The 12,512-nt window shown below is 38.9% G+C and overlaps 1 protein-coding gene across 15 annotated transcripts in view; it reads left to right on the top strand.

The window, feature by feature from the left end:
* Positions 1-12,512, top strand: part of CRACD (capping protein inhibiting regulator of actin dynamics) — a 125,019-nt gene that overhangs the window by 11,386 nt on the left and 101,121 nt on the right. The gene's annotated exons all lie outside the window — the stretch shown is intronic.

Raw genomic sequence — 12,512 nt, forward strand, 5'->3', positions numbered from 1 at the left:
ATACACAAAAGCCTAAGCAATGATTCTTTATTATGTATATGCCATCAGTTCTTTACAGATGGTATCATGGGCTCTGCTGTTGATTATGATTATGATTATTGTGTAGCTTTTACAAATTTCCATTCATTACTTTTACTACATGCAAATTGCTAATGTAACTTCCCCACATTAGTAGCACTGTTAAGTCTTTTCATGTTACGTAGCTGTTGGAAGGTGCCATTCTTAAGCTTGACCCTACTTCAGTTGCAGATCTACAATAATGAGCATAATTTAGTAATTTTTCTAGATATAGAAAGATATGTTCCATAAATTCTGAGTATTTTTATACTGTAGATCTGTGTCTAGATCTGCATGGCTATAGCCCATGTGCAGCATACTGATGATACAATACTTACTGCACCAGAAAGGTTTGTGAGGAAATGAATCACTCAGTCTGCAGAGCAGAACTGTTGTGTGGCAAATCAAGCCTTTGTTTCTAAACAAAAAGAAAAAATGTTGCCTAACTACCCATTAAGTCAGCTTCAGTTTTCCATTCTCTAACCTGTTAGTTCTTATCTCATGAATAATAATAATTTAAGTAATGTTTTGGGTGCAATATTGTGTGTGTTTGTCTAGCATTGGATAAAGCTGTGGCGTGATTTGCTTTTTTTGGTTAGACACTGTCAAGTAGATGTCTTATGGTCCTTATAGCTGCCTCCCATAATTCACTTTACTCTTCATCTAATGCATTTGCTTTACTTGGGCTGTAGAATCACAGAATCATTAAGGTTGGAAAAGACCTCCAAGATCATTGAGTCCAGCCTTTGGCCAAACATTACACTGTCACATCCAGTTATTTCTTGAACATCTCCAGGGATGGTGACTCCACCACCTCTCTGGACAGCCCATTCCAATGCTTGACCACCCTCTGAGTGAAGAAATGCATCTTGGTGTCCACCCTGGCACAGCTTGAGGCTGTGTCTTCTTGTCCTGTCAAAAGACCTCAAGCTTCAGAATGAGTTGGGCAAAATATGAATATTATTGTTTTTGAAAGACAATTGATGTTCTAAATACCTAAACTGAGACATTTAGGATTTACTGAAAAACTTCATTTTAAAATAGGAGTTTTTTTAAAACTTTAGAAAACCTTAACTGAATTTGAAGGAAATTGGACTTGATTCCTAAAGAAAAAAATATTTCTTAAACTCCAAATCTCAGCCCTGTTTTCTAGTGGGCAAAGAAGTAAAGAAAACAAACAAAAAACTCTGTTGACAAGGCTTTTTAAAAATATTCACTCCAGCTTGGCAATGCTGTATCATTTAGGATACAATACTGGGTTCATAATTGTAAATTCAGCATTTTCAGACTGTGAAGTTGCTTTATCCACAATGAAACAGAAGGAAAATAATAGGGGAATAATAGGGGAAACAACCTAGGAAACTCTTTGACTTGGCTTTCTTTTTGTCATTTAGTGAATCAGTTTAATTTCCTTCAATCCTCTCTTACAAACGAACAAATAACCCTCACTCTACAAAGAATCCTGCCTTTTTTTTTTCTTTTTTCCTTCAACAAAGATATAAGCACAGAAAGAATTCTAGCACTATAATAGTATTTTTCCATTCTACATCTGTGGTTCTAGTTATTAGGAGCTATCGAAGTATAGAATAATGTATTTATTAAAATATTATAACACAGTAAAGGTGTGTGTATGTATAAATACACAAGTATGTTGTTAAATGTAATGTAATAGATAGTATAATTAATTATTATCCCAAATAACAAATTAGGGACATCACTTCATGGATCATAATTTCATGGACCAGCACTAACCTGCCTAATCTCGTTTCTGCAGTCCCTGTGCAAATATCAGCCCTAAAGCATCTGCTTAAAGAGCCACCTCACTGCGCTGCCATCCCAGAATGCTAGTACTGGGAGAGGGGATTTCAGCAGGGAGACGTACATGCCAGCAGGGGAGCAGAGGCAGCACATGCAAGGTTTCACTTGATGTTCACTGGAGCGGTGCTGGATTTGCTTGAGGAAAGAGGCAAAAGGAGTATGTGTTTCTATTACATACTTCAAAAGTGAGGTCTGCAAAGAGATGGTGGAGTCAGCTCGGTCTCTGGGGAACCATGAGCTACCCTTCTATGTACATGTTTATTGCTGTTTTTTGAAGAGCATCTGTGGTCTCATATCTGAGAGATTTGGTCCAGTGGGGAAGGTGGCTGGTGCCAAAATTTAAAGAAATAGGTATTTGTACCATCACAAGTAAGACTTACAAATGGTGGCAAGCCAAATGGTGCTTGGGGAGTGGTGGGGAAGGTCTCCAGCAGTGTTTTGTCATTCACACTGTTATCTGGCGACCTTCACGTGTGCTGTTTGGTATATGTTTGCTTTGGTCTCTGTGCTCCATGGCTGGAGCTCCTGCTGAATTCTGCTTTGCTCCTCATGCCTGCAGGGACCGCAGTGCCAGCTTTACTCTTCTCTGCAATTAATTGCAATTACTCATTGTTCTCTTATCGCTTACAAGTTTCAGCTCTCTCCTGTGATTTTAAGCTCAGAAGTTTTTGTTAAATTGTCGGTCTGCAAACAAAGAGGACACTTGGATTTCTGTTTTATGCCCTTTCTGAAGTGCAAGTGTGTTTTTTTTTAAAGCCCTATTAATTACATTTGTAAGACCTTGTATTCTTGGTTTGAGCCAGTAGAAAAGAGGCAGCTTGGGCTTTTTTTCTAAACCATCTTTTAAAGTTGCAGAAGAAACTCATTATAATGAGTTTGCAAATTTAAATAATTAACCTACAAAATTTCAATAAATAAGCTCTAAATTTGCAATTATTTATAGTATTAATAATAAACCAAAATATTTAGTGACGTTGCATGATAAGCAATATGCTGCATTGATTAGAATGATGTAGTGGTTCACATGGTATGGGTAAGCAAATAAGTGACTTTTTCTAGGGAAGTGAGCAGCTGAAGACATTAATTTCTTTGAGAAACTTCTATTAATATTTTTTTTAACCTCTCGATATAGGGGGTTGGGAAGCAGTCTTCTGTTTCAATTAAAAAAATGAGGAATGAAAAGCTCAATGGCTGTTTTCAGGCTTTTCACCTGGTGATTTAAATCAAGAAAATACAGACTGATTACACCATGTGCTGGCACCTTGTAATCTTCTGGAGTTGGTAACTGAAGAAAGTGAGCTCTTTTCTTCTTTTACTGTTCAAAGGTTGCCCTCCAAAAACATTCCGGTGATGTTTACCTTAGATATTTCTGTTAAACGCTACCAGAGATCCCCTGTGAAATGGGAAGCAGATACAGATGGCTGCAAACAACTACAGGTGTCTGGTAGTCGGCTCTTGACTTCTGATGAAGGTTTTTAGAGCAGGAATGGAATAACGCTGATATGTTGAAATACCTATGTGGTGAATCCATAAGTTAAGTGGCTGCATTTTCTGGCTTTGTGAGTTTTTGGATTTAGTAGAAGAATTAAAATCTGGCGGCAACTTTGAGCTTCAGGAAAGCAAAACACTACTGTCACTTACTGTCAGTGCCATTGCTAGGAAGATAGTTTGAGTCATATTCATTTTGCAGAATACTCTTAAACTTAAGAATATATGAATACTCAAACTAGCCAGTTTCTTGCTTATTTTAGCATTGCTTTCCAGCTCGCATTTTGACCCTTTCGTCCTTTTCTAAGGAGATTTTGAATGTCTCATAAGTCATGTATTGATTTTTTTCCCCTCCTGTATTAGTTATGGTAGTGTTTTATTCTTTCTTAGTTACTTTTGTATAAATCACCTATTAGAGCCGATACTAGTGTGAAATACAACTTGCATGTATACATCCTAGATATGAATGATAGGGCAGCAACTTTGACCTTTCATTTTACTCATTGTCAAGAGCCTCATGAACCTGGTTAGAGGGGCATTTTGTGCTTGGGTAGAGGTCTGGCTCCTAGGTATTTTTTGTTGGGCTTTTTTATCCTTCGCCAAATTAACTTGCAAGTGGTTAGTAGGTTTAAAAAACAGGGAGGACAACCTCACTGCACAAAGTGAGAGGCTTTAAGGTTAGCATGAGAGAGGCTATAAATTTTGCATGATCTGTCTGGTCCTTCATCTTTGCCACAGACAGAGAATTATGTGGGCTTCTCATTCAGTTGATAGCCATTTTAATTTACTGTGTGTGGTCAGGCTGGGCAGAAAGAAGTGTGAAGGCATAGGGACTGGGCTTTAAAGCAGCAGTTTGCCACTTCAGGTAATTCTCAAGGTAAGATCTTGGTCTGTGCTGCTGAACCTGGATCCCCCTGATAAAGGGTATATTTACTTTACATATGGGCAAAATGCATGCAGTGAGCAATAAAAGCCATGACATCTTTCTCCCTTAAATGGCAACAACTCTGATATAAGTACAGAGTATGGGACACGTTTCTGTTCTTGCATAGATGCCCCTATCCTGGCGCAGGCAGCTGCTGGCCCTGTTCCCCAGTACTCCAGCTGATAGAAAGGCAGTAAAGCCCTGCCGAGCGTGGGGGAATGCTGCTGCTGGGATGGTTCCACAGGTCAGTGGCTTTTATCCTCCCTGCAAAACGCTCTGCTAAGTTTATAAAAGATTAAAAGGAGAAGCAGCACTGTGCTGCACATAGATTTGTCTTCTTGTCAGCCACATATGTTGTCTTCCCCGACCGACCATGATACTTTCATTCTTTGAGTTTTATCAAAAAATAATTTGTATTCATGCTTTTCTTTTATCTTCTACAAGCTGCACTAATATTTTGCATCTTCCCCGGGATTCCAGTGTCATAATGTTCAACATTATTAACTTTTTTTTTTATTTAGCAATAGACAAGTAACAGTCCCTCATTTGCCTTGCAAAATATTCTTTTTTTTTCTAAATATCTGAAGAACTATTGTTCATCAACAGTCATTAATTCTGCCATAAAAACCTATTAATTACTATTTTGTACTGTTGGTGTGTACATTGGTTTTATGCCTGGGGAGATGAGTTGGTCTAAAACCAAATTATTTTTCTGATTGAGGTAACCCTGGGACTGACAGTGAACCTCAGGTTCTTCCCAGTGCTTTAGAGTGTAAATAAGTACTGTGCCTCACAGCAGACTTCACAGTAAGGATCAAGGCCAATAGAAATATACACGTGTTTACAAAGTGGATACTTTCTCTTCTTTTTGTATACAACACATCTAGAGGAGGAATGCAAAATGTGGCATGAAATTAAATGTTTTCACTCTGCAAGTCATTTGTTCCTTGCTTCATATGAAAATACTTTGAAAAGGGTGTATAAAGTATATTTAGTGCCTAAGGCAAATATATGTAATAGTCTTGGATAATTGTCAGGATAATAGACATATAAACTATAATAGATCTGTCCACCAAAGGCACTAGTCACCATTGCTTTCTGTAAGTAGTTTCCTAATCACCTACACTATTACTATGTCTTGTAAAATGCATATATAAATACACACTTATTTGTTTAGGTGCATCTGTTGCTTGAAGCTTTTTTTCTTTTGTAATATATGAAAACCTTTTCTGAAAAGGTTCATAAACTTCCTTCAAAAATCAAGTAGACTGTACCTAATCAGATTCTACCCCCTTTTTCCTAAAAGTAACAGATGGTTTTTTGCTCTGTGAATCTTCTTCCTACATCTGTGTCTGTTTTTAATTATGAACAGTTTAATATAGCAATAGTGTCATGCCAGTTATTGTCATCATGCATGGCAAGAAACAATATAGGAATATTTCCCCCTGCAATATAAACTATGTTTTCATTGCTAGCAAAAGGGCCACGATAATTAAGCCTTTCAGATTATTTGCAGTTTCTCGTAGGTAAATGTGAACTCTAGCTGTTTCCAAGTTGGCAGAACACCAAGAAAACCCCCAAAATTCAGTCCAAAAGTTGCATGACTGCTTTAGAGTCTTTCTGAGTGCTTTGCCTAGAGAAGAGCAATGAAGCTGGTAAAGGCTGTGGTGCGTAAGTCTTACGAGGAGCAGCTGAGGGAGCTGGGGCTGTTCATCCTGGAGAAAAGGAGGCTCAGGGGAAACCTTATCACTCTCTACAGCTACCTGAAAGGAGACTCTAGCAAGGTGGGGGTCAACCTCTACTCACAGGTAGTTATGACCTTTGTCATTCATACTGCCCAATTAAAACAATTTTGATTGAAGACCTTTATTCTGCAGAGGAAATACAGCAAATACAGTGGGCTATCTGAAAAAGAGAACCTTTCTCTGTTTATCTGATGCCTGGACAGTGTGGCTGTGGCAGTGTGAAGGGTCCTTTGTGTCCAGTAGTTAAGCTCTCCAGCCTCCTAGCCACACTCTCATGTCCTTTACTGAGTTATTGGAGTTGCCTCTAATGTTTGTATGAAGGCTGATATCCACTGACAAATGGCAGTCTTTCCTCTTGTATCAAAAGTTTAACCCAGAAACAGACATTTAGTTTTAGAAGTATAAGCGTGTATGTCCTTTTTTGTACCTAACCTCCTCCAGACCCAAAGGAATGGACATTTAGTTGGCAGGGGAGATCTGGTCACACTGTGTGCCCAAATACTGAAAAGCATTCACCTCTTTTTCCTTATGTTTGTAAGGCAGCACTCTGATTTATCTCAATTGGCAGATCTCCCGGTGGTAAGAGCCTGGGATTCAGGTACTGGAGTAAGGAAGAGTATTTGTGGAGGTCGTTGACATCTGGAATCAAGAAAAGAGGTTTCCAGTGCATCAGAAAATACAGAATGGTATAGAACTCTATGATATACCATAAACAGAAGAGCTGGAGTCCTCCTGTCCTTGTGTGTGTGTGCACAAACAGCTGTTTTGTAAACATTACCCTTTTTTTCTCCTTATTGACGTAACCAGAAAGACTAGTTTTTCATTAGTGAGAGAGCTGTGGGCTCCTTGAAAAAGCTAAATTCTTGTCAAAAAAGGAAAATTGAGATGGTTATCGTATGAAATAGGTCTGCTGTCTCAGGCAAGAGCTGTATTTTTTTCTATACATACTAATTGCTGAAGAACAATGCTCACACTTCTGCTTTAGAAAAAGGTTTTCAGAAAAGTGGGTGGCAGTTTGATCTGAGAAGATATTTTAAAGCTGATTAAATTGAAAGGTATCAGGAATATTTTTTCTGTTTTTTTTTCTTAATTGATATTCTTCTGTAACTGATCTAGGTTACCTCAAAATTAAAGTCCATAAACTGTTTATAGCATTTTTTTCATGCAGACAAAGATTATCTATGTGTAGATTCAAGAAAGGCAATGCAATTGACTTAATGCCCAGTGGGGGATGGCAAATACGAGGTTGACCATGACGAAAGACTAACAAATACAGAACTGGTTTGGAGTCAAATGCCTTTTTTGTAGTTTTGACTCTAACATGTGTAATTTTAGACTAGGCCATTAACAACTGTTCTGCTTGACTATCTGTGAAAATATATGCAGCAACATCTGTGCTACTTCATCTGGTAACTCAACAGTTTGATTGTTTAATGCCTTTGTGCTTCTCAACCAAAGTGATCTGTTGGTGGTGCATAACCGGAGTTAAATTTCTCTTGAAGGCATGTGTAAATCAGAGGGGATTCTGAAGATGTTCTTGCATCTTGGGTTATACGTTTGTATATGTCTGTGTGTGCATGTGTTTTTTATGCATTACAGATCAGTTCTGATAGTGTCCAATTTACGAGCATTGCCACTTAATAGCAATAGACTGAAACTACATTGTGCCAGACCAGTAAAATATAAGTTTCTCTGATCAGTATGGGGGATAACAAGGCTTGACTGACAAGAATTCTGGGTTTGTAGATGAAGAGGGATCTGATACTTGCTAGGACTTTGAAGAAGTGATGACTTAGTTATGACAGTCTACACCAGATGTTACATTTACTGTCTAAAACAAAAAAGAGGTCACAGCGATATGCCTGGGAGCAAGAAGTCAGTCTTAGTTATGCTGACCTCAAGCTGACTTTGTCTCTAAGAAGAGGAAGCAGAAAAGAAGACAACTTTCTAGAAACTATTCTGTTGTCCTGCTGAAGGTTTCAGGCATTGACTGAGCACATCTATATTAAGGCAGAAAACTTGAAGCACCAGCTTTAGGCCTTAAACTCAGAAGTGCATCAGAATTTGTGAAAATTAATCCCTATCTCTCTTAGTAATTTTTGTGTGGAAACAGGCATCTCCTCTTCCTGTCTTCATAACAAACCTGGTATATTTTCCTGCCTGTACATAGCGTCACACTTCAAGGATCAGTGAGTCTTGCCCTTGGATTCTTTTCAGTAGTAACAGTGATTTATTTATTTTTCACTCAAGAATTTCCAGGATTTGAAAGATTAATTCAAACATCTGTGCTTTAGCCTCATTTCTGAAGACCTCTCTCTAAATGCTTCACAGAATCATAGTTGGAAGGGACTCACAAGGATCATCTAGTTCAACCCTTAGCCCTTCATGGGACCATCCCGAAGAGTCACACCATGTGCCTGAGAGTGTTGTCCAAATACTTCTTGAACTCTGTCAGGCTTGGTGCTGTGACCACTTCCCTGGGGAGCCTGTTCCAGTGACCAACCACCCTCTGGGTGAAAAACTTTTTTCTAAACCTAATCCTCCCCTGACACAACTTCAGGCCATTCCCTTGGGTCCTGTCATTGGTCACTACAGAGCAGAGATCATGCCTGCCCCTCCTCTTCCTCTCACGAGGAAGTTGTAGACTGCAATGAGGTTTCCCCTCAGTCTCCTCTTCTCCAGGCTGAACAGACCAAGTGCCCTCAGCCGCTCCTCATACAGCTTCCCCTCAAGGCCCTTCACCATCTTTGTTGCTCTCCTTTGGACACTCTTTAATAGCTTAATATCTTTCTTATACTGTGGTGCCCAAAACTGCACACAATATTCAAGGTGAGGCCACACCAGTGCAGAGCAGAGTGGGACAATCCCCTCCCTTGACCGGCTGGTGATGCTTTACCTGATGCCCCCCAGGACACGGTTGGCCCTCCTGGCTGCCAGGGCACTGCTGGCTCATATTCAACTTGTTTTGTGACCAGGACCCCCAGGTCCCTTTCCACGACACTGCTTACCAGCATCTCATTCCCCAGTCTGTACGTACATCCAGGGTTGCCCCATCCCAGGTGCAGAATCCAGCACTTTCCCTTGTTGAACTTCCTGTGGTTGGTGATTGCCCAGTCCTCTAGTTTGTTTCTACTCTGAAATGGTTTGCAATGGTCCCCAGGACTTCAGTGGAGCAGTGATGCTCTCTAGTATAAAGAGTATGTTTTCACAGGTATGATGTGTCTAATGTTGCTGGACTAGTGAAACACTGTTCTGCTTTTTATTGCCTGAGACAACCATCTAATGCATGTAATGAATAAGACAAAGTTATGGAAAAAAAATTATGCAAGATGACAAACAAGCAGAGTCAGCTGCCCATTGCAAATGAAGAGCTTTCAAAACATTGTAGACTTTGTAACTTGCATCATAAGCCATTACTGGTTTTATGACATTTTTTGTGCTTAAGTGATTTGCTGTGCACATTACAGATTAGATGTGACAAACTACAAAATTTGGCAGTGCATGTATGACCCTGCTCTCAAAGGAAGGCTTGCTGTTCAAGCAGACCCAGTTTACCACTTGTACTTTCCATCCACAGCAATAATTTCAAGTTGGCTCTTTGCAAATGGAGTTAGCAAAATATAATGTCAGAAAACAGTGTTGTTGTTGAAAGCAACTATTGTGCTATGCTACAAAACAGAATAAATCAAGCCACTCTGGGGCATGAGACTATGTTGTATGACAAACTAGAATCTAAATAAATGCATTCTGTCACCCCAAGGACAAAGTCACTATGCCATGTATAGGGACTGCGAGCTTGAGTGTTACATCAAACGTGCCATATAAAAATGATTGTTTTGTTCTTGGTGGACAATTAAGCTGTTCAAACCTTATGTTAGCCTGAGATTTTTACGAGGTGATCAACCTTACTCAGCAATTTATCAATATTGTCAGTTTTCTGTCCAGATAGATATGAGACAATTTTCTCCAATTCTTTCTAAAATGCTACAAGCAGGTGCAGATTAATAGGCTCTAAGAACTGCTTTTCAACAAAAAAAGTTTGAAAAAGGAAGCATGCTGTCTGGTTTGCAATGAATATGGTATCTCAGACCAGTAGAAAATGCATGCTTATGTGATGGAGGATAGGGGAATGTTCTCATCTTTTTATAATTGTCACCATGTATGAAACTGAATTTATCATGAACCAGGTATTTCAAAGATACATGTTTCTGGACTTTTTGCAGCCTTGAGTTCAGCATGGTTAATTTGTGTACTGGTAGTCAAATTTAAGATTAGGATGAGAACAGGAGTAGGAAAAGAAAATTGCTTTCGTGTCCTTGATTGCCAAGCTTCAGATTGTCCCTTCAGTAGGGACACGGTAAGGTAATACCCATATTGCAAATTAAATATCTGTGAAGTGTTATTCTAGCAGTAACATGCTTCAGCACATGTGGAAGTTCCCAGCTTTTTAGAATTTGTTTCATAGAGCCACGTAGTGTTATGGCAGTTTTATGACAGGGGCCACAATCCCCGTCTTAGTTTCTTCTTTCATCATACCTGTATCAGAACAGAGTATTACACATGTGATGGGATGGACTAGACCCATGACATGTTGCTGGTAGTCAAATTTTAAGGCCAAATTCTAATCTAATCTTAGCTAATCTTCTGAAAACGGGAACACTGATGTTGCACCATTTATGTGCAGTGAAACAGACATAAAAATCCAAGAAAATAACAAATGTTTACAAAAAAAACTTTACTTCTCTAAGGGAAAATCCTTCTAATAAGTTTTTCTGTGTATTTACAGAAGGAGCTGGATAGAAATCTTCAGCAGTTTCAGAGAAACAGAGATTCAATTAGGTTATTCTGTGCATTTAAGATCTTCTAGTGATTTTTAAACACAGGTAGCAGAAGAAATTAATTGAGCACAGGTATACACTTCTGGTTAATTCAGGAGCCTGTTCACTGATAGTTATTTGGAACATAAGTTCTAAACTTAAATTTTAAAAATGAGGTTTTTCTTTTCTGTATACTATAAGAGCTAATTCTATAATTTACATTATAGATGTCAAAAGGTTTGAAGCAACTGCTAAAGAGAAGTTATGTGTGGAAGTAAAGAAGGAAATGTAGAGTTATTGGAGAATATGAAAGAGAGAAAGATTTTGTGTGTGAATTTTTAATATCCCATACATTTCAGCTCAGTTCCTATATGTGAGTCTTTTTGAAAATGTCACTTTAACATGACATTGCTTTCTTTTAAATATGTGTTTTAATCCTGTTTCAGCTGCCATTAGTCAGCCCTTATGAAGTTGTTAGTGCTTTATACACTGGAGTCCTTTCTCAGTGATTAATTTAGCCATAAGTGTGGTGCAGCTCTCTCACACATGAGTGGAAGCTTGCAGATGTAGTTCCAAGGGCTGTGCAGGAAAAAAAATAGGGCCTTCCACTCTCTTGTTTGACCATGGGAAACAAGGGGTTGCATCCTGCTTTGGCTGGAAAAGGGATGGTGGAGCAGTGAAACTTGGAGCTACCCTCCTAAATTGTTGAAACTTTTATAAGGCAACTTGTGCATGCAAATTCTGACCAAGCCCAACTGGTTTGCTCTGTGGCCACCTATGCAGATTTCCAGCTGATGGGAATATACGGTTGCAGGACATTTTTGATTAGTGACACAGGGATGTTCCCTCTTCTTTTCACCAAGGTGATGAACCTAGTCTCCTGCCAGGGTGGGGAACTTCACTGGGCTGCTACCCATGTACTCTCTGATCTGCACCATCCTGTTGTCAGCAGAAACATGGGCAGGAGGAATGTTCTCTGTGACTGAGATGCATCTGGCATGGCTCAGTAATAGAGTACAGTCCTACTTTGCACAGTGTGCAGAATACTTCTTCTATTGAGAAGGAAATGTTTGTTTTCTTTGTAGATTGGGAAAATCTGATATGTTTTGTTATTGCTGTCGAGTCTAGATGAACATCATGATTGAAAACGCTATGTCTATCTACACTAGTGCTACAACTGATGCTCCTGTTTCTGGGCATGAGGAGTCAGCACCAGTGGATGCTTTTAGAGGGAGAACTAGATCATTAAAGAATATATAGATCAGATTTATTGGAATTTTATCTTCTAAAATGTAACATTTTGTGGATTCTTATACTGGTCTGCTAATAAATTTCCCCAGTTTATATTATGAATTACTTAGTGGTTTTTGTTTCAGGCAATGTGTAAACAAGAAGTGTTCAGAGCAGTAAAGCAGATAATGTAACAAAAAGAGGTTGTAAAACAAGTAAATCTGGATAAAGGAAAAAAATCAATGGGGGTGTGTGTTGGGGGTCCCTTTTGCTACAAATATATACTGGCTCGTATGACAGAGTTCTCGTCAGATGAAGCACTATTCATGTTATGAATAGCCTTTTCAAGTAAATATGGCTCACTGGCATGAGCATCAAGAATTGCTATGGCTGTCAGCATCTGTTCTTTTATTCTCAGAACAATTTTTCCAT

Source organism: Manacus candei, unplaced genomic scaffold (genome assembly GCF_025592945.1).
Source record: "Manacus candei isolate 608988 ecotype Guabito, Panama unplaced genomic scaffold, ASM2559294v1 h1tg000028l, whole genome shotgun sequence".
NCBI classification, from domain to species: Eukaryota; Metazoa; Chordata; class Aves; order Passeriformes; family Pipridae; genus Manacus; species Manacus candei.